This window comes from Cervus canadensis, chromosome 6, assembly GCF_019320065.1.
Source record: "Cervus canadensis isolate Bull #8, Minnesota chromosome 6, ASM1932006v1, whole genome shotgun sequence".
NCBI classification, from domain to species: Eukaryota; Metazoa; Chordata; class Mammalia; order Artiodactyla; family Cervidae; genus Cervus; species Cervus canadensis.
Genome location: NC_057391.1, coordinates 46317375 through 46338740, shown reverse-complemented (window position 1 = coordinate 46338740; position 21366 = coordinate 46317375). Strand labels below are relative to the sequence as shown.

General features: G+C 41.2%; 1 long non-coding RNA gene across 1 annotated transcript in view; it reads right to left on the bottom strand.

Annotated features, from left to right (window-relative positions):
- The window catches only part of LOC122444128, a 79796-nt gene that overhangs the window by 1054 nt on the left and 57376 nt on the right, over positions 1-21366 (bottom strand). The window contains exon 2 of the long non-coding RNA XR_006270177.1: positions 164-272. This is a non-coding gene — a long non-coding RNA (uncharacterized LOC122444128). The remainder of the gene's footprint in view (positions 1-163; positions 273-21366) is intronic.

Here is a 21366-nt window from a genome sequence, read left to right as displayed (position 1 = left end):
ATCATTTTCTAGCTATCCTGGCATTTGAGTTTATACTTTTTCTTTGACTCAGTTATGGCTTATTAGAGAATTTAATTACAAGAGGATACACAACAATTTTTTTCTGTCATTCTTATACTCCACATTAGTCTCCATTATACTGTTAAATATATTCAGTGCTTACCTCCAGTCCTGTCTCTGGTATTAACCTAGTCGTAGTTAGTTAAAATGTGTTTTCTAGCAATTTCCGCAGGAAGGACTCCTGATAGTGCTGCACCAAGTCATACGGGAGCCTGGGGAAAAAGGAAAAATCAGCAGTAATGACCCTGTTTTCCTGTTAAAGTTTTGATATTTTATTTAACATAGAGTTTTTCATTATTTAGTTTAACATTGCATTAAATATTATTGTTGATTATTGAACTTTCTGGTACTCTCTTAAATTCTGTGCCCAAAGCACTTAATATTCCTTGGGTTCTGTAGGTTCATGTTTCTTATTTGAAGAACAGTGTGACTGACTCACTCTTTCTTTCCTTGAGGAACTTCCAGGTTGCTGGTGATTTATAATCTTCTAAAAGATACTATAGAGAGACTTCCCTGGTGGTCCAGGGGTTAAGGCTTCATGCTGCCAGTGCCGGAAATTCAATCCTGGTCAGGGAACTAAGATCCCACACGCCATATGGCATGGCCAAAAGATAAAAGAGTAAATATTTATTAAAAGTGTTTTAATTTTAAAAAAAGATTCTGTGAAAAGTCTGGATCCAGCCAATTTTTTTTTCTTTTCTTTTTTTTAACTTTTTGTAACAATTCTTTATCTTCAAAATCTAACAACTTTTCCAGGATCTGTCTTGGTGTTGATCATTCTGGGTCACATTTCCTTGGCACACAGTATGACTATTAAATATAGAGATTCAAATCTTTTTCTTTTTTGAACTGTATTTTAAAATATTAATATTTGTTGTGTATCATTTTTGGTTTTTTTCTTTGGATATTCTACTTAAAAGTGCTTATTGGATCTCCCTTGTATATTTTAATTTTTAAATTCTTTGATTTCTACCTCACTATGTTCCCTTTTCTTTTTTTATCTTTTACGTCCCTAGCAATATTTTCCATATTGCTTGTTACTTCTTCCAGTTTTGTCTTTATTTCTGTGCTGTTTATTTTTTCCTTCTACTTCTTTCCTGATTTCCACCAGTTTATATTTCTTCTCTTCCTCCTATCTTACGAGCTCTTTTTTCAAATACAGTACTGCACTTCCACCTGGTGGGAAGTGATTGGTTTACCGAGTTTTTGTTGTTGTTTTGATATCAAAATGTTTATTCATAATTCTTATCTGCTTCATGACAACATCTCTGGTGAGTAATAATCATCTGCTAATACATTTTGCTGCACCTTCTCTTCCTTTTTCTTATAGTTTCTCTTTAGAGACATTGTTCTAGTTTCTTTTTTATTACATATTATTGATAATAATAGACGACTGAAATTTTTTTATCTGATGAGGTTAAAACAAAGGGAATTTGGACTTAAAACTACGAGGTACAATTTCTGGTGGATATATAATTCATGAGATAGCAGGATCACATGGAACAGACCTTCTTCCCAGCCTTACTTGGCTTAGCTTATAGGGCCCGGGCAGCCAGGCAGTCAGCCCCAGGCAGAGCCTGGACAGTTCTATGCAGTCTTAACAGCCCAGGAGCAAAGACATATACACACTGACACCACGGGTTCACTAAAAGCTCAATCTAATCATTCTAAAACAAAGTTGTGGTTACCAAGTCCACCCACAGGCTTCAACAGCCCAAACCAATCTTTAGTGCCTATCTTAGTCTGCCCAGGGTGTCATAACAAAATACCACACACTGAGCAGCTTAAACAACAGACTTTTTAAAGCCTATTTTCCCCACACTTCTGGAAGCTAGAACTCTGTGATCAAGATGCGAGAGAATTCAGTTTCTGGTGCAGGCTCTCTTCCTGGCTTTCAGACAGCTACCACCTTGTTCTGAGCTCACATGGCCTTTCCTCAGCTCATGTGCATGGAGAAAGAAGGAGAGTGAGATCTCTGGTATCACAATTTTAAGGACACTAAACCTGCTGGGTCAGGGCTCCACCCTTATGGCCTCATATAACTTTCATTACTTTCTCATAGGCCCCGATCTCCAAATACAGTGACTTGAAGAGTTAGGGCTTCAACCTGTGAATGGGGGGAGGGGAGACACATAAACATTTAGTTCGTAATAGTCCCCCAAATGTTGTCAAAACAAATTTAACTCTATCTATGGAGTTTCAGTATACAGATGGTGATTCCCAACCATCATCTCTTCCTTTCTTATTGACTGTTTCACCTCTGAGTGTGCTCAGTGAGTCTCCAAACCGGAGGGTAACTAAGTGGGAAAACACTTCCTGTTTCAAAAACAGTGTATTTAGTTCCATTGGCTCTAGAGTTGATGGACCTGATGTTGCCTTCTGTGGACAGTGCTATGCCCTCTTTCAGAGGTTTAAGTCTGTTAAGTCTTGTAAAACTGGTAGAGATGGAGAACTGAAAACCACTGATTTAACGTTCTATTTTCAGTGAATATAAGAGTGAGTGAAGTTGCTTAGTCATGTCCGACTCTTTGCAACCCCATGGACTGTAGCCTACCAGGCTCCTCTGTCCATGGGATTTTCCAGGCAAGAGTACTGGAGTGGGTTGCCATTTCCTTCTCCAGGGGATCTTGCCAACCCAGGGATCACACCCAGGTCTCCCGCATTGCAGGCAGACGCTTTACTGTCTGGGCCATCAGGGAGACCCTATAAATGTGCTCAATTATAATGTACTGTTCCAAAATATCTATTAATTGGTATACAGAAATATGCATATATATATATACCCTGTGTAAAAACTGTCTCCTCTGTTGATGTACAAACTCTTCACTCTCTAATAATTCTTCAGCAGAGATAGATCCTCCATCATCAGCAGAGGCTGATGACAGCTTCATAATAGAATGGGTGAGGATTGCAAAAAAAAAAAAAACCCAGGTTGGGATATCTATATGCCTCTCCATCAGCAAAGTCACTCCTTCAAGGTACCCTCACCTCTACTTTTGTGGGTTCTTTGACTCCCTCCCATCTGTCTGTAGGGCCCAGAAGGAAACTCTGATCCTTCAGCAAAACCAGCTCTTAGCAGTGGGTTTATGTGAGATATGTTGTCCCTTTGTTTGCTGCTGACAAGCGTAAAGAACCACTTTCACTGCTGATAATAATGGTTAATTTATCACATCCAGCGGAGGCTGACCTCTGGGTGTCCCAGCCCCTCCATCACCTTCACACCTGCTCAAGCTAATTGTTAGAGCCAAGTGTAAATGAAAATCAACTGGGCTAATAATGAATGGAGCCCATTACTCGCAACAGCACATTGCTTTACGAAGGTTTATCAAGAAACATTATAACCAGTCCCCTGGTCACAGTTCCCTGTTTCATAGATGAGAAAAAGCAAGCAAACAAGAGGGACCTGCCCATGAAAACAAGCACAGTGACTGGAAACAACGTCTGATTTTACCTCCCAGAGCTCTAGAACAGACAACCCTGCATTTTACCAAAATTCACTCATATATAAACAGAAAAAGGATTAAGATATTTCTCCAAATGTTGTTGTCAACTGTTTGTATAAGCAAATGAGATCATTACCAGATATGAAGACTCTAATTAATATGCTAATCTCATTCCCCCATCACAACCATTTTTAAGGCGGTTATCTCCATGGCTTCTCCAGTCACTGCCACCGGCCCTAGAACTGCCTTGCCATTCCCTTCTGAAAGCACAGACCCAGCTCCAAAATGTTAGAAATGAAAGGATGAGAAATCCCATTAAAGGAAACTGTGTCAAAAACAACTCAGAGAGCTTTACTTGATCTACTTCACTGAGCAAGAAACTGTTACTGAACTCTCAAACCAAAGGTAGTTAAGTTCTTGGCTCTCAGCACTATTAATAACAGCTCAGGTGATGAATAAGTACATTGTTTTCTCTTGTGATCTTTTACCAGAAACTTTTTTTTTTTTAACTGCATAAGTTTACTTGCTTGTGGCTGCTTTAGCTAGGAAGGTGCAAGGTCCTGTGGACATGAGGGCTGCTGCTGCTGTGTCGCTTCAGTTGTGTCCGACTCTGTGCGACCCCATAGACGGCAGCCCACCAGGCTCTGCCATCCCTGGGACTCTCCAGGCAAGAACACTGGAGTGGGCTGCCATTTCCTTCTCCAATGCATGAAAGTGAAAAGTGAAAGTGAAGTCACTCAGTCATGCCCGACTCTTCGCAACCCCATGGACTGAAGCCTACCAGGCTCATCTGTCCATGGGATTTTCCAGGCAAGAGTACTGGAGTGGGTTGTCATTGCCTTCTCCAACATGAGGACTACTTAATTTTTATTTGAGGCCACAGTCAGAAGTTCAGGGAAATCAGGGCATTTTACACATGTGACTATGAGTGTTTGGACTAGGGGTATATTCAAACTGTGGTCTCCATTTTAATTGCCTTTTGACAACTGAGTATCTTCAAGAGGCAGATATTAGAGCACCAGGAATTGTCAACTATATTTGAAGAAACAGTTTGATGGAGTGCAAGAAATAGCTTCCAGTCCCCAAGGTAAGGAGTTGATATATTTAGGGAATGTTTTAAAGTTTTTTCATCTTGTACTTTACCTGTTCATTTTTAATGCCACTTATAAGCAGTCACACACTAGTAAAGTAATGCTGAAAATTCTCCAACCTAGGTTGCAACAGTACATGAACTGAGAACTTCCAGATGTTCAAGCTGGATTTAGAAAAGGCAGAGGAACCAGAGATCAAATTGAACATCCATTCAATCATAGAAAAATGAAGAGAATTTCAGAAAAACTCTACTTCTGCTTCACTGACTACACTAAAGCCTTTGACTGTGTGGATCACAAAAAACTGTGGAAAATTCTTCAAGAGATGGGAATACCAGACCACCTGACCTGCCTCCTGAGAAATCTGTGCAGGTCAAGGAGAAACATTTAGAACTGGTTATGGAACAATGGACTGATTCCAAATTGGGAAAGGAGTACGTCAAGGTTGTATACTGTTACCCTGCTTATTTAATTTATATGCAGAGTACAGCATGTGAAATGCCAGGCTGAATGAAGCACAAGCTGGAATCAAGACTGCTGGGAAAAATATCAATAACCTCAGATACACAGATGACACCACCCTTATGGCAAAAAGTGAAGATGAACTAAAGAATCTCTTGATGAAAGTGAAAAAGGAGAGTGAAAAAGCTGGCTTAAAACAACATTCAAAAAACAAAAATCATGGCATCTGGTCCCATCACTTCATGGAAATAGATGGGGAAACAATGGAAACAGTGACAGACTATTTTCTTGGGCTCCAAATCACTGCAGATAGTGACTGCAGCCATTAAATTAAAAGAAGCTTGCTCCTTGGAAATAAAACGATGACAAACCTAGACAGCATATTAAAAAAGCAGAGACATTACTTTGCCAACAAAGGTCCGTCTAGTCAAGGCTATGGTTTTTCCAGTAGTCATGTATGGATGTGAGAGTTGGACTATTAAGAAAGCTGAGTGCCGAAGAATTGATACTTTTGAACTGTGGTGTTGGAGAAGACTCTTGAGAGTCCCTTGGACTGCAAGGAGATCCAACCAGTCAATACTAAAGGAAATCAGTCCTGAATGTTCATTGGAAGGCCTGATGCTGAAGCTCCAATACTTTGGCCAGCTGATGCGAAAAACTGACTCAATGGAAAAGACCCTGGTGTTGGGCAAGATTGAAGGCAAGAGGAGAAGGGGACGACAGAGGATGAAATGGTTGGATGACATCACCAACTCAATGGACATGAGCTTGAGCAAGCTCCGGGAGTTGGTGATGGACAGGGAAGCCTGGCGTGCTGCAGTCCATGGGGTCGCAAAGGGTCAGACACAACTGAGTGACTAAACTGAACTGATAAGCAGTCGACATCCCCCCTTCAAGCCATAAATCAGAAGGAATATGCATCCCACAGTAAATTCAGCCATAGACGTAACACCTTTAATCCCACACGTCTGAGCAACACTTTTACAAACTTCTACCAACTGATTCTCTGCACTTCCAAACATGTCAGACCTCAAGATCAGCAGCTTAAAATCAATTGGGGCCAAATACCAAGTCACTCTGTTTTAGATTTGAATCGATCATTCATAGGACGCAAATAACCTCCTTACAACTTGACCAAGTGGAATTGATTCCCCATAACCTTGATTCTTGCCCAACTTTCCAGAAGACTACTGTTAAACCTGGCTGAAGACCCAGGGCTTTGCACTGACAAGATCTATACTTGTCATCTGCTTAAATATGGGCATCTTCCTTCCAGGTTTTGTATCTCATAGGCAGATATAAAAGAGAGATGTACTCATCAGGGGCATCTGTGTTATCTGCTTAATAGCCTTCAGTTTGAGGGGCACCATTCCAAATTTACACAGTACAGCCCCTGCCTGTAATGTGACAAGGCCAGGGAGGTGAGCATACACTGCCCTCAATAGCAGTGTCCAGTGATTCCAGAGGAACAAAGTATGAACTGTTGTTCAGACTGGGGGAAGGAGGCAGGGAAGAGAGGGAAATTTCCATGGTCAAATGAGACGGGAAAATACTGGGTTTAACATTTACTAGGAGTCCTTTTATCAAGGCAGAAATTCTTAGGTCTAAAAAACATTATCAGTCTTTTAATTTCCATGAATACAGAATCCTTGCTTCAGAACACTAGTAAACATCAAAAATAACATTGGTATTCAACAGGACATCAGATGGAAACACTATTCTAAAAGGCCCTGCCCTATAAAAGATCCAATATACTACCCTAGTAGGGAAGAACAATTAACACATCTATCTACTCACACGTAAGAGTGAGGGGTAGGGGCTTCCCTGGTGGCTCAGTGGTAAAGAATCTGCCTGCCAATGCAGGAGTTTGATCCTAATCTGAGAAGATTCCACATGCCACGGAGCAACTAAGTACATGCACCCCAACTACTGAGCCTGCATCCTAGGGCCCTCAAGCCACGATGACTAAGCTCGCGTGCTGCAACAACCGAAGCCTGCGTGCCCTAGAGCCTGTGCTCTGTGACAAGAGAAGCCACTGCAATGAGACGTCTGAGCACCACAACTGGAGAGTAGCCCCCACACATCACAACTAGAGAAAAGCCCACACAGCAGTGAAGACCCAGCACAACCAAAACTCAATACCTAATTCAAACCAACCAACAAACAAAACCAGTGAGGGGCAAAAACTGTACTACCTTCATTTACAAACTGATATGAATGAGTTTCTCGATTTTCGATTGTTCAGGTACTGTTGCAATAAGCCCGCAGAGCAAACGATCTCCAAACCTCACCCACATATAACAACCAACATTTACTTCTCGTTGATGCATCTCTGAATGGGATGGAACCAATTGGCTTCAAGTTGTAGGTCAAATGCAGGTGTTTTCCAGGCATTTCTCACTCAGGAATCCAGTCTAAAAAGCAGTGGCTACTGTGGGTGTGCTTTTCTTGTGGGATAAAACAGGAGCACAAAATTGCTGTCAGACATTTGCCAAATGTCATAAGCCTCAGTTCAGAACTGGTACACTATCACCTTTACTGTGTTTCATTAGCCAAAGCAAGTCGAATGGCTAAGCTCAACAACATGACAGGGAAATATTGCACCCACAGGAAAGCCAGGCAAGGGCTGGGAGGGAGGAACCATGGTGGGCAAATGATATCCACCACACTGACCATAAAATCAAATCTAAAGTGTAACAACCATAGTTGTTCCCAAGTGTGGGAACAACCATACTTCTATTTTCTTAAAACACAAATGGCCCATTTAGTAATAATTCAAATATACTAATGGTTAGGCTTGACCATAGGAATACAGACTCCATTTCTATTCTTCATTCTTCTTTCTGCCCTGTACAAGTCAGTATTTGGTATTTCTAATCCAGGGGAGTTACATGTTAGGACATTTTCCAGGTGATTCCTCAGTATGTATTTTGAGTATCAACACCACCATCAACCTTTCATGTAAGAACAGTGACACATCTTGTACATAGCATAACAAATGACCACCAACTAATAGCTTAAGACACATGTTGGTTATGTCCATACACAGTTAAGCAGGGCCTCTGCAAGGCTGTGATCCAGGCCTGGGTTCTCCTCTGCAAGCTTGGCTGGGAAAGCATCTGCTTCCAGGGTCACTTAAGTTGTTGGCAGAATTCATGTGCTTGTAGTCATAAGACTCATGCCATCTTGCTTCTTCAAAGCTGGCAAGGAGAGTAAAACCTTAGAGCAATTTTGCTAGCAATTGTGCTAGCAAGGAGTGATAGCCCATTACCTTACCATATTCTATTGTTTATGCACAAAGGGTAAGGGATTATACCGAGGCATAAACACCAGGATGCAGAGCTTATGGGGACGACATTCAAGTACGTCCCTTGCAACAAGAAACTTAAAAAATATATTATTTGTGACTTACTCTATCCCAGCTTTGCTCAGCTTTTCTCAGTGGAGAGTCCTTCTCTATCATGTTCTAGAATTGCATTTACTTAGATGAAACCACGTTCACTGGGCAGTTCTATTTCACTTTGTATTTTAAGATCTTTTCAGGGTAGGAAACTAGCCGATGCTGTTCAATCACTGAGTGTAGTCAGTGTCATTAACACCTGAATGGCCAAGAAATCATTCCAGCCAGAAAAGACCCAAGTACCAATTATTAGACTGTCATGATTTATGTTTGTGCCTGATGTAACAGACATAAGTCAAATGCTTATACATGGAAACATAGCCACTGCCTGACAAGAACCACTGAGTATGACTCATGCTGTGCCTACCCACAGCCAAAGCCGTCAGTCAACTCCAAAGGTATAAACGTCAATTAAATAAATGGTTTGGCAGCCTAAATATTTAATAACTGGATGATGACTGGAATTTTCACTTTTCATTCAGTCACACAGACATGGTTTCGGTAAAAGAAATAACTGAAGTTTAGGGTAGTTTTCCTTTTCCTAAAAGTCATCCAACCCCAAACATTTGCTGAATGCCTACCATGATCTAAGTATTTTGCTTACTGTTGGGAATACAGAGATAGAGGACTCAAATTGTGTTTCGAAGGAAACCTATTCTTCACACTCTTTCTCTTTTAACTTCATGTTACCTACCCTGCAAATAAGCAATTTTCTCAGAAGCCATCAGCACCCAGGGGCCTTCCTCACTGCTCCTTTTCAAATATTTCTTATTGTTCAGAAAACCCTAATAATTAACCCAAAATCACTCTGTTGTGGCAAAACCTCAATACCTATACATCTCACTGGCTCTGAAGAGTAACTGGAATGAGATTACTGCCTTCTGTTGACAAAAACTTTGTATTTATTAAAATACTGAATGATGGAAAAATCCATATGATAAAAATTTACTACTATGCTGTCCATTATAATACCCCAGGATAAGAATATTTTGCATTTCCTACCATATATAAAATAGATAAACAAGAGATTTACTGTATAGCACAGGATATTGTATTCAGTATCTTGTAATAATCTTTAATGGAAAAGAATCTGAAAAAATATATATGTAAAAATGAATCACTTTGCTATACACTGGAAACTAATACAATACTGCAAATTAACTATACTTCAATAAAAATAAAAAAGAAAGACTGCTTTGTTCTACAAACACTTGAAAGCTAAAGATCACTTGTAACAAACCAAGCAAATGCTTCAATGTGTGATAAACAGGAAATGCCACATGGAGAGGGACGATCTCAGACCACTTAGCCCTTTCTTTCCCTATACTCTTTCTGGAAGTAATTTTATATATTCTCTTGGCTTTTATGTACTAAATCTTCAGAGGGAAAACAGATAACTTACTTTAATAATCATTTATCATAAGCGTGGGATGGGGGGATGGTGAAACTCGACAAATACCAAGGACTCCTCTGTTCTTAAAGCCCCTTTATTCTCAAGGACTCCTTTATTCTAATGTAATGGCTCCTGAAAAACTTCCCTTTTCAAGGATACTTTTTTCAAACACAATCAATAATCTACAATCAACTTTGTAATCTCTTTGGAAACCAGGGCCTTTTTGGCTTTGGAGTTTTAAAGATAAAATGCACAGCTGGATTCCTACAGGCCAAATATTTAAATTTTTTAATTTGTGGGTTATGAATCAGATTAGTAATATGGTGGTGTTTGATAGGTAATAGAAAGTCAAAATATAGTTTTTCAAATTATTAGTTTTAGAATTCCAGAGATGAAATGAGTTCTAAAGCGCATCTGGAAATGATATGCTGGAAATGAGCTTTAAGGCACATCCATCCAGAGCTTGGGTCTCTTAAGCAACATCTGTAACAAGTGGTTGTCAGCCCTTGTTCCAAAAGCCCCAGCAATGGGGAGCTCCCTACCTTTGAACCAGAGATCATTCTGTCTTCCCAAACCACTTTAAAAATGTTTTCACTGTTCTGAGTCAGTTCTTCTATAGCTTTAATCCTTGATGTTAGTTATAGTCCTTTGAGTCTCTTTGGACAAATATAATCCTTTCCTATGACAGTCCTCAAAATATGTGAAACCCCCTACCATATCCTCAACACTCCATTCTAAAGATGCTTTGCTCCTTGAATTATTCCTCATAGAACATATTTTTGGTTCTATCACTGCCCTGCTATCTAATCTCTGGGTCAGATGATTTTAACCAGGATTTTGTAAGAATCACAGCCATTCTTGTGATCAATAAGAAAAGAAAGGGTGAGCAGTGGTAACGACTGCACCCAGAATTAAGGATAACACTTTCTATATTATTCTGTGCCACTGGCCAGGAAGAAACTAAAAATACCCAGGTGAGTATTTTGCTTCTGTGAAGGTAATAAACCACATGATCCATAGTGGGTTAAATGCTGAGAACCATTATTTTAAATGCACCCCAGTTTATTTATTCTTTGAAAAGTGTAGCAGCTGAAATGTAATGCAAAAACCCAGGTTAGCCAGGACAATGCAGACTGGTTCACTAAACAAAATATTTCTCCTCTTCCTACTAATCCTTGTCTTTCAGGAGTCACCTGGAATCTTAACTCTTATGTGAAACATTATTTCAGTTCAGTTCAGCTGCTCAGTTATATCTGATTATTTGTGATCGCCATGGACTACAGCACGCCAGGCTTCTCTGTCCATCACTAACTCCCGGAGCTTACTCAAATTCATGTCCATTGAGTCAGTGATGCCATCCAACCATCTCATCCTCTGTTGTCCTCTTCTCCTCCTGCCTTTGATCTTTCCCAGCATCAGGGTCTTTTCCAAGGAGTCAGTTCTTCGCATCAGGTGGCCAAAGTTATTGGAGTTTCAGCTTCAGAATAAGTCCTTCCAATGAATATTCAGGACTGATTTCCTGTAGGAATGACTGGTTTGATCCCCTCGTAGTCTAAGGGACTCTCAAGAGTCTTCTTCAACACCACAGTTCAAAAGCATCAATTCTTCAGCACTCAGCTTTTTTTATAGTCCAACTCTCACATCCATACATGACTACTGAAAAAAACCATAGCTTTGACTAGATGGACTTATGTCGGCAGAGTAATGTCTATGCTTTTTAATATGCTATCTAGATTGGTCATAGCTTTTCTTCCAAGGAGCAAGCATCTTTTAATTTTATGGCTGCAGTCACCATCTGTAGTGATTTTGGAGCCCCCCAAAATAAAGTCTGTCACTATTTCCATTATTTCCCCATCTATTTGCCATGAAGTGATGGGACCAGATGCCATGATCTTCATATTTTGAATGTTGAGTTTTAAGCCAGCTCTTTCACTCTCCTCTTTCACTTTCATCAAGAGGCTCTTTAGTTCTTCTTCACTTTCTGCCAAAAGGGTGGTGCCATCTACATATCTGAGGTTATTGATATTTCTCCCAGCAATCTTGATTCCAGCTTGTGCTTCATCCAGCATGGCATTTTGTATGATCTACTCTGCATATAAGTTAATAACCAGGCTGACAGTATACAGCTTTGACATACTCCTTTCTCAATTTGGAACCAGTCTGTTCCATGTCCAGTTCTAACTGTTGCTTCTTGACCTGCATACAGATGTCTCGGGTGGCAGGTCAGGTAGTCTGGTATTCCCATCTCTTGAAGAATTTTCTACAGTTTGTTGTGATCTACACAGTCAAAAGCTTTGGTGTAATCAATAAAGCAGAAGTAGATGTTTTTCAGGTATTCTCTTGCTTTTTCAATGTTGGCAATTTGATCTCTGGTTCCTCTGCCTTTTCTAAATCCAGCTTGAACATCTGGAAGTTCATGGTTCATGTACTGTTGAGCCTAGCTTGGAGAATTTTTATCATTACTTTGCTAGCATGTGAGATGAGTGCAATTGTGCAGTAGTTTGAACATACTTTGGCATTGCCCTTCTTTGGGATTGGAATGAAAACTGGCCTTTTCCAGTCCTGTGGTCATCGCTGAGTTTTCCAAATTTGCTGGCATACTGAGTACAGCACTTTCACAGCATCATCTTTTAGGATTTGAAATAGCTCAGCTAGAATGCCATCACCTCCACTAGCTTTGTTGGTAGTGATGCTTCCTAAGGCCCACTTGACTTCACATTCCAGGATGCCTGGCTCTGGGTGAGTAATCACACCATTGTGATTATCTGGTTCATGAAGATCTTTTTTGCAGAGTTCTTCTGTGTATTCTTGCCACCTCTTCTTAATACGTTCTGCTTCTGTTAGATCCATACCATTTCTGTCCTTTATTGTGACCATCTTTGCATGCAATGTTCCCTTGGTAGCTCTAATTTTCTTGAAGATATCTCTAGTCTTTTCCATTCTTTTGTTTTCTTCTATTTCTTTGCATTGGTCACTGAGGAAGGCTTTCTTATCTCTCCTTGTTATACTTTGGAACTCTGCATTCAAATGGGTATATCTTCGCTTTTCTCCTTTGCCTTTAGCTTCTCTTCTTTTCACAGCCATTTGTAAGGCATCCTTAGACAGCCATTTTCCCTTTTTGCATTTCTTTTTCTTGGGGATGGTTTTGATCACTGTCTCTTGTACAATGTCACAAACCTCCATCCATTGTTCTTCAGGCACTCTGTCTATCAGATCTAATCCCTTGAATCTATTTGTCACTTCCACTGTATAATTCTAAGGGATTTGATTTAGGTCATACCTGAGTGGTCTAGTGGTTTTCCATACTTTCTTCATTTTAAGTCTGAATTTTTCAATAAGGAGTTCATGATCTGAGCCACAGTCAGCTCCCAGTCTTGTTTTTGTTGACTGTATAGAGCTTATCCATCTCTGGCTGCAAAGAAAATAATCAATCTGATTTTGCTATTGACCATCTGGTGATGTCCATGTGTAGAGTTGTCTCTTGTGTTGTTGGAAGAGGGTGTTTGCTATGACCAGTGTGTTCTCTTGGCAAAACTCTGTTAACCTTTGCCCTGCTTCATTTTGTATTCCAGGGCCAAATTTGCCAGTTACTCCAGGTATCTCTTGACTTCCTACTTTTGCATTCCAGTCCCCTATAATGAAAAGGACATCTTTTTTGGATGTTAGTTCTAGAAGGTCTTGTAGGTCTTCAGAGAACCATTCAACTTCAGCTTCTTTGGCATTAGTGACTGGGGCATAGACTTGGATTACTGTGGTACTGAATTACTTGCCTTGGAAATGAACAGAGATCGTTCTGTCATTTTTGAGACTGCACCCAAGTACTGCATTTTGGACTCTTTTGTTGACTATGAGGGCTACTCCATTTCTTCTAAGGGATTCTTGCCCACAATAATAGATATAATGGTCATTTGAATTAAACTCACCCATTCCAGTCCATTTTAGTTCACTGATTTCTAAAATGTCAATGTTCACTCTTGCCATCTTGTTTGACGAGTTCTAATTTACCTTGATTCATGGACCTAACATTCCAGGTTCCTATGCAACATTGTTCTTTACAGCATTGGACTTTACTTCCATCACCCATCACATCCACAACTTGGCATTGTTTTTGCTTTGGCTCTGTCTCTTCATTCTTTCTGGAGCTATTTGTCCACTCTTCTCCAGTAGCCTATTGGGCACCTACCAACCTGGGGAGTTCATCTTTCAGTGTCATATCTTTTTGCCTTTTTATACTGTTCATGGGGCTCTCAAGGCAAGAATACTGAAGTGGTTTGCCATTCCCTTCTCTAGTGGACCTCATTTTGTCAGAACTCTCCACCATGACCCGTCTGTCTTGGGTGGCCCTAAACAGCATGGCTCATAGTTTCACTGAATTAGACAAGGCTGTGGTCCATATGATCAGTTTGATTAGTTTTCTGTGATTGTGGTATTCATTCTGTCTGCCCTCTGACACCTAAGGATAAGAGGCTTATGGAAGCTTCCTGTTGGGAGAGACTGACTGTGGGGGAAACTGGGTCTTGCTCTAATGGGCAGGGCCATGCTCAGTAAATCTTTAATCCAATTTTCTGCTGATGAAACCTTAACTGGCAGAGATAAGTTCTGAATTCCCAAAGTGCTTCCATTGGATGCAGGACTAATTTAGACTCCAAGGTCCTCTACTTCCTGCCATGTGTCCTTGAACAGAGTCCCTGACCATTCCTCCCAACCTTTCCAGAGCTTACCTTCCTAAGGACTAACATGGGTGTTCTTCTACTTCACCAGGCAGCTCTGAATTTCTTAACATAGTATTTGGCAATATTAATTAATTGCCTTTCTTTTAGTCTGCTCTAAACTGTGCTCAAAACACTGTTGTGCTAAGCTCCAAATACAGGGTATATACAGAATTATGGGCCCAGGAGAGAAGATATTATTGTAAGAAACTGCAATAAGAGTCAACATAATATTATTGCATTGGCCATCTGGGGAAATCATCCTAGGATGTTACCCACAGTTATGGATGACTTGTGATGTAAGACTTAAGGTGCCAACCCAAAATGCTCTCTGCAATGTGTCAATCCAAATTAATAGCTATCATCAGATGATCAACAAACTTGCCACATGCATTACCTTAAGAAATGTAATGACAAATGCTTCTAGTTTACAGTAAAATTGTCCACGAGATTGGTGCTCTAATTCTAGATAATGCCAACTTCTACGACAGACAAGCCCTTGGATGGGAGAAGGGCAATTCATCAAGTCATCACTCAAGAATCTTCAGTTCCTCTCCGCAAACCTGGGACTCAGGGAGCAACCTTATCATGTGTAGCACAATCTTCTGAGTATATAAACACAAAGGAGAGTCTGCCAGCCACACTCTCCCACCACCAATTAATACATCAACACTCCTGTTTGCACATCGGTCTCTTAGGGGCTTTGTACATGTGAATTGATTCCTTAGCCTAATCCTCTCTGGGAAAATGAATTGAATTCTGTTCTTGAAAAGCTGAGCTATACAATCTGTACTATCCAGACTCCCACACTGGCAGTGACTCTAAATGCCCTGGAAGCCCTAACAACAATACTTATATATTGGTGCCTCCCCAACCATGTAGGAGGGGAGTAACTTGGAACCCCTTTATCCCCCACCAGACCCTCCTCTGCACTACTTACCAACTCTGCTCCCTCCAAGCAAGGAAGAGTTCCTGCTCTGGTCAGATTTATTTATTTTTTTTTCTGGTCAGATTTAGACATCTGACAGGCCACTCACAAGACAGGGTGGTCCTTAGCAGCCTGACTGACCTCTTTACCCCCTACCCCCGGTCACCTGGCTCTCAGGTATGGCCTTCATCTCTCTACCTCCTCTGAGATAGGAGGACAACTGGGATGACAAACCTGATCACTTTCTACTCTGTTCCCACAGGCTCAATGGAATTCCCGGTTTCAATGCTCAACTTAGTCATAAGATAGGTTTGAATGGAATAGGATATATCGTTTGACCTTAAGCACAAGTCACCTTTCTCTTTCTAACTTTTATCAGAGAACTCTAGCAAAACCCCATCCCCTTAAACCCTAAAAACCTGCCAACTGGTTTCATTTATGTTAGTCTAATTTTCCCAAAGAGAATATAAATCTCCCTGAAAATGTGGCTGATTTCTGGATTCTTCCTGTACTTTTTTTTTTCTTTCATAGTGCCCAGCACTAAATATTTGTTCACTGAGGCCATTTAAACTTCACTTGGTATGGATATATTATTTTTATCTTAAGCCTCTGATCTTTTCTCACTAGCCCAAATCAGTCATCACAGTTGGGTTCTTGGTGCTAATGCAATTATAACACAAATTCAACTTGGAACTGGAATTGTGGGACAGGACTAACTACAAGGTGATCCTTGAAGTGACCCAAACTATAGTTAGATACTAAGAGTTCCTAACAAAAATTAACAAACAATTTTAAATTCTTACAGAAAAGGCACAGCTCCCCTAAAATTCGTTTGAACATTCTAATTTGAAAAACATTGATGACTACACAGAATAAATCAGAGATGATGAATAGATGTCGATAATGGATAAAGAGGTATCAGATATCCACACCCTCAAAATACACACATTATTTGAACTTCAAGGACCAGAGTGAATTAATATTCATGAGGCAGAAAGAGACAGCCAGTTTAGGGAGAGAACTACCTAGGGCAACAAAGGACACCCAGGGAGGAAGGGGATGTGGGATGAGTTGGGACATAGGAATTGACATACATATACTATTGATACCATGTATAACATAGATTACTAACGAGAACTTACTGTATAGCTCAGGGAACACTACTCAGTGCTCTGCGGTGACCTGAATGAGAAGGAAATCCAAAAAAGAGAGGACATGTGCAAATGTATAGCTGATTCACTTTGCTATACAGTAGAAACTAACACAACATTGTAAAGCAATTATACTCCAATGAAAATTAATAAAAACTAAAAAGGATATTGGTAAATACAAAAAGCTATGACAAATCTAGATAGCATGTTGAAAAGCAGATACATTACTTTGCCAACAAAGGTCCATCTAGTCAAAGCTATGGGTTTGACTAGATGTATGGATGTAGTATGGATGTATGATGTATGGATGTGAAAGTTGGACCATAAAGAAGGCTGAGTGTCAAAGAATTGATGCTTTTGAAATGTGGTGCTGGAGAAGACTCTTGAGAGTCCCCTGGACTTCAAGGAGATCAAACCAGTCAATCCTAAAGGAAACCAGTCCTAAATATTCATTGGAAGAACTGATGCTGAAGCTGAAGCGCCAATACTTTGGCCACCTGATGCAAAGATCCAACTCATTAGAAATGACCCTGATGCTGGGAAAGATTGAAGGCAGGAGGAGAAGGGGATGACAGAAGGCAAGATAGTTGGATGGCATCACTGACTTAATGAACATGAGTTTGAGCAAACTCCGGGAGGTGGTGAAGGACAGGGAAGCCTGGTGTGCTGCAGCCCATGGGGTTAAAAAGAGTCGGACACAACTCAGCAACGAACAACAAAATACAAAAAAAAAAACAACAACAAAGGAGACCCAAGTCAGACCTCCTGCCATGGTTTCCTGAAGCTTCCCGATTCCTGCCTGGGTCACAAGCCTGACACGGCTAGGTGTGTGGTCAGGGAGCAGGCTGTGACATTGCCCATATTCCAGTCCCAGTTCTGCACCACCAGCTGTGGCTTGGGAAACTTACTGGACTTCTTCAGCCTCCCTCTCCCCATCTGTAGTACTGGGATTACAATGGCTTACTTATGTACATGACACACAGCATGCAGCTAATTATCCTGGGGCCTTGACTCTTATTAACTTTCCAGAGCCATTCTTCAGACCTCCCTATCAACAGAGAAGAGGATTCCTCCTCTGGCTTAGGCTAACCCTTCTCTCTTGGCCTGGGACTCCACCATCCTTCCCCCACTTTGGAGAGGCACTCAGCTGGTTACCCCTTCCCTGTCTGCTACACACATCCACTCAGCATCCCAGTGCCCTCTTTCACCTTAAAGTCTCCTCCATCAACACGATATCCCTCTGCAAATACTTTCCTACATCTATCTTGTTCTTCAGAGAAACTAATAGAAAAAGTGGTAATTTTTTTCAAAGGCCAATTCATAACAGGGTTATAAACTTTACACCGATCCTCTGTTCATTTCTCCACTCTGGCAGCCTAGAGACTGACCCACACTCCACTGAAATTGCTCTCCACAGGCTGATAGTGCTTCCCTGATGCCAGATCCAATGGCCATGTGTCACTGACAGTTATGTTCTGGACAGCAACGTTAGACTACATTGAGCCCTCTCTCCTGATGTTCTGTTCCCTAGGGTTTCATGATACCATAGTCTCCTCATTTTCTTCCCACCTCCTTAATCACTTTTTCTCTGCTGCTGCTGCTAAGTCACTTCAGTCGTGTCCGAGTCTATGTGACCCCATAGACGGCAGCCAACCAGGCTCCCCCGTCCCTGGGATTCTCCAGACAAGAACACTGGAGTGGGTTGCATTTCCTTCTCCAATGCATGAAAGTGAAAGTGAAGTCGCTGGTGTCTGACTCTTAGCGACCCCATGGACTGCAGCCCACCAGGTTCCTCCGTCCATGGGATTTTCCAGGCAAGAGTATTAGAGTGGGGTGCCATTGCCTTCTCCGATCTTCACTTGAATATCTTACAAACATCTGAAATTCCACGTACCTGAAACTAAACACCTAAATTTTCTTCCAAAATCTGCTACTACTCTTGTCTTCCCTACGCCCATATCTGACAAATCAAAAATGCACTTCTGCATTTGGAAATGTGAGTTTTTTGAACCTCAAGCACACACACGTATATACACACATCAAAATTTTAGCAGGATTACTCCAAAGTATTTGAAATGTTTTTAAAGGGCATAGAAAAGGAAGGAATCCTATCCCCTTCCTCTACCTGAAAGCAGACTCAGTTCCTTTTCAATGAGATTTACCTTTTTATCTTTAACACTCATCCCCAGATATCAGCTCCTCCAAGAAGGCTTCCCTGAGCCCCTGAGAGCACAATACACAGCTCTCCTCCATGACCCCCTATTTCAACCATTGCACTGTTGAATATCTTAGTAACTTACTATCATCACCACCAGTTAACAGAGCTTTCTTCCTCATCAGGATCTGAGCTACTGTTTTATTAATATTTATCTTTGTAATCCAAGTGCCTGACATAAACAAGTGCTCAATGATGTTGGCAGAATGAATGCATGGCAAATGCTAAAAAGCTGGATGAGGCAGGAGAGTCCATGATTGAAATTGGAGGCTGAGCATTTTACTTCAGATTCTGTGACTCACTGTGTGACCTTGGCAAGTCTTCTTACGCCCTAGGCCTGGGTTTTTACGTCTTTTAAGGAAACGGGAACAACAACAGTATCACCTTCCCCACAGGGTTACTGAGACAATTAAATGAGATGAAGTCCATAACATTTCTTAGCAGGTTCTGTAATATTTTGGGGAATCTACTGGGTCAGTGAATAGAAGGCAACAGAGCAGGGGAGGTGAGAAGACAGAGGAAATTTACAAAGTTCTACTCACGTGATATAAACTCCAGTTCCCTATCTCCTCCATTTTGAAAATGAAAACCGTGTCAAGATAACAAAGATAATCTAAAGGATTGTTGGCTAACAACGTGATCAGTGATTAATGGGGTTTAGGTGGGAGGAGGCACTGAATAGATATAGGAATGGAATACTGGTGCCTTTGTGGTGCTTGAGCTTTCTCAGGAGGTGAGGAGAAGGGCCAAAGACCTGGAGCACAAGAATATGTTTTCTCCCTGAAAAAGATCACAGTGCTATACCTAACCCAAATGGAATTAAAATGGTTAAAGTCACCAAGCAGCTCAGCATTCATTAGGGATTCGGGCACAGGCGATGCTCAAGCACTAATATTAACTATGGTTCTTAGCCTTTGGAGTTGGCGAGATGAACCCAGCTTCCTGCAGACCAAACACTTATGCTAATTGAGGAGAAACTTTCTGAAAAAATTTTTTTAAAAAGGCAGCCAAATCTAAGAGACCTGTCAACGCCAGGGTCATCAGTGAAGTGATAACCAGCAAAGAGCTGAAATCAAAGGCTGCATCTGCCTCCCTGTGCACATTCTGTTCAGTGGGAGCCCACGGTGGTCACAGCTCCTTTAACAATATTTATAATGAAGGAACGACGTCGGAGATGTCAACCTTGATTATTCATAAAGCGTCCTCCTGCTCAGATCCACCCCGGGGCTAACAGTAAAAGTACCTGATTCCCAATTCTCAAACACAAAAGCACACAGAGCTTGAAAGAGGAGCTGACTAATAAAGTTTGCATATCCCTAAGAAAAGGAGCATCCAAGGAAGAAGAAAAGGAATGGCAAGATTAAACAAAAACAGTAAGCTTGGATGGGAAATGATAAAAATTTTAAAAGGCAAGAACTTAAATCTATTTTCCTCTTTTTTTCCTAACGTCCTTGTTCATTTACATTTCAGTATAAGCCATCCGGAGGAAACAGCTGTTTCATCTCCGACTAGAACGCTGAGGTGCTTTGAACACTTACTGTGGGAGCATAATGTTGCTAAACTCTATTCTGGAGAGGAGTCTAGTGGCTTTAAATTGTGAGGAGAGGCAGAGAGAGGCCTTCATCTCTGGTTCTATTAGACAAGGAGGCCTCAGAGCAGAGGCTTTGAGGACTCACTGAGGTGGTCTATGTGGGGTGAAGAGTCCCAGGCCAGCTCTGGAATTTACACCCACCTTCTCCAGCCCCCTAGAGCTCTATGACCTAGTTACTTATTCTTTCTCAGTTTCCTCACTTGTAAGATGGGAAGAATAATACCACCTCCTAGGGCTCTGAGAATATTTAATAAATGAGGAAAATAAAACCCAGAGCTGGGATGATGAAAAAGTTAAAGCATTAGTCTCTCAATCATGTCTGACTCTTTGCAACCCCATGGACTGTAGTCGCCCAGGCTCCTCTGTCCACAGAATTCTCCAGGAAAGAATACTGGAGTGGGTAGCCATTCTTCTCCAGGGGATCCTCCCAACCCAGGGATTGAACCTGGGTCTCCTGCATTGCAGACAGATTCTTTACTGTCTGAGCTACCAGGGAAGCTGGGATGATAGTCAGCACTTAATGCCACTTGGGCTTCCCTTATAGCTTAGTCGGTAAAGAATCTGGCCTGCAGTGTGGGAGACCCAGGTTCGATCCCTAGTTGGGAAGATCCCCTGGAGAAGGAAATGGCAACCCATTCCAGTATCCTTGCCTGGAAAATCTCATGGACAGAGGACCCTGGTGGGCTGCAGTCCATGGGGTCGCAAAGAGTTGGGCACAACTGAGCAACTAACATTTACTAATGCCACTTACTTGCTGTTATTATCAATCCCGAGAAGTCTGGTCAAGTAGAAATTGAATTGTTTGCTTTTGGAGTTGATTTTAATAGAGCTATGGTTTGAGCTTATGGTAATAACATGTTGACTGTCAAATATCCTAACTCTTCTCTCCTGGGCACACACTGGACCAGATTCCTGGTCCCTAT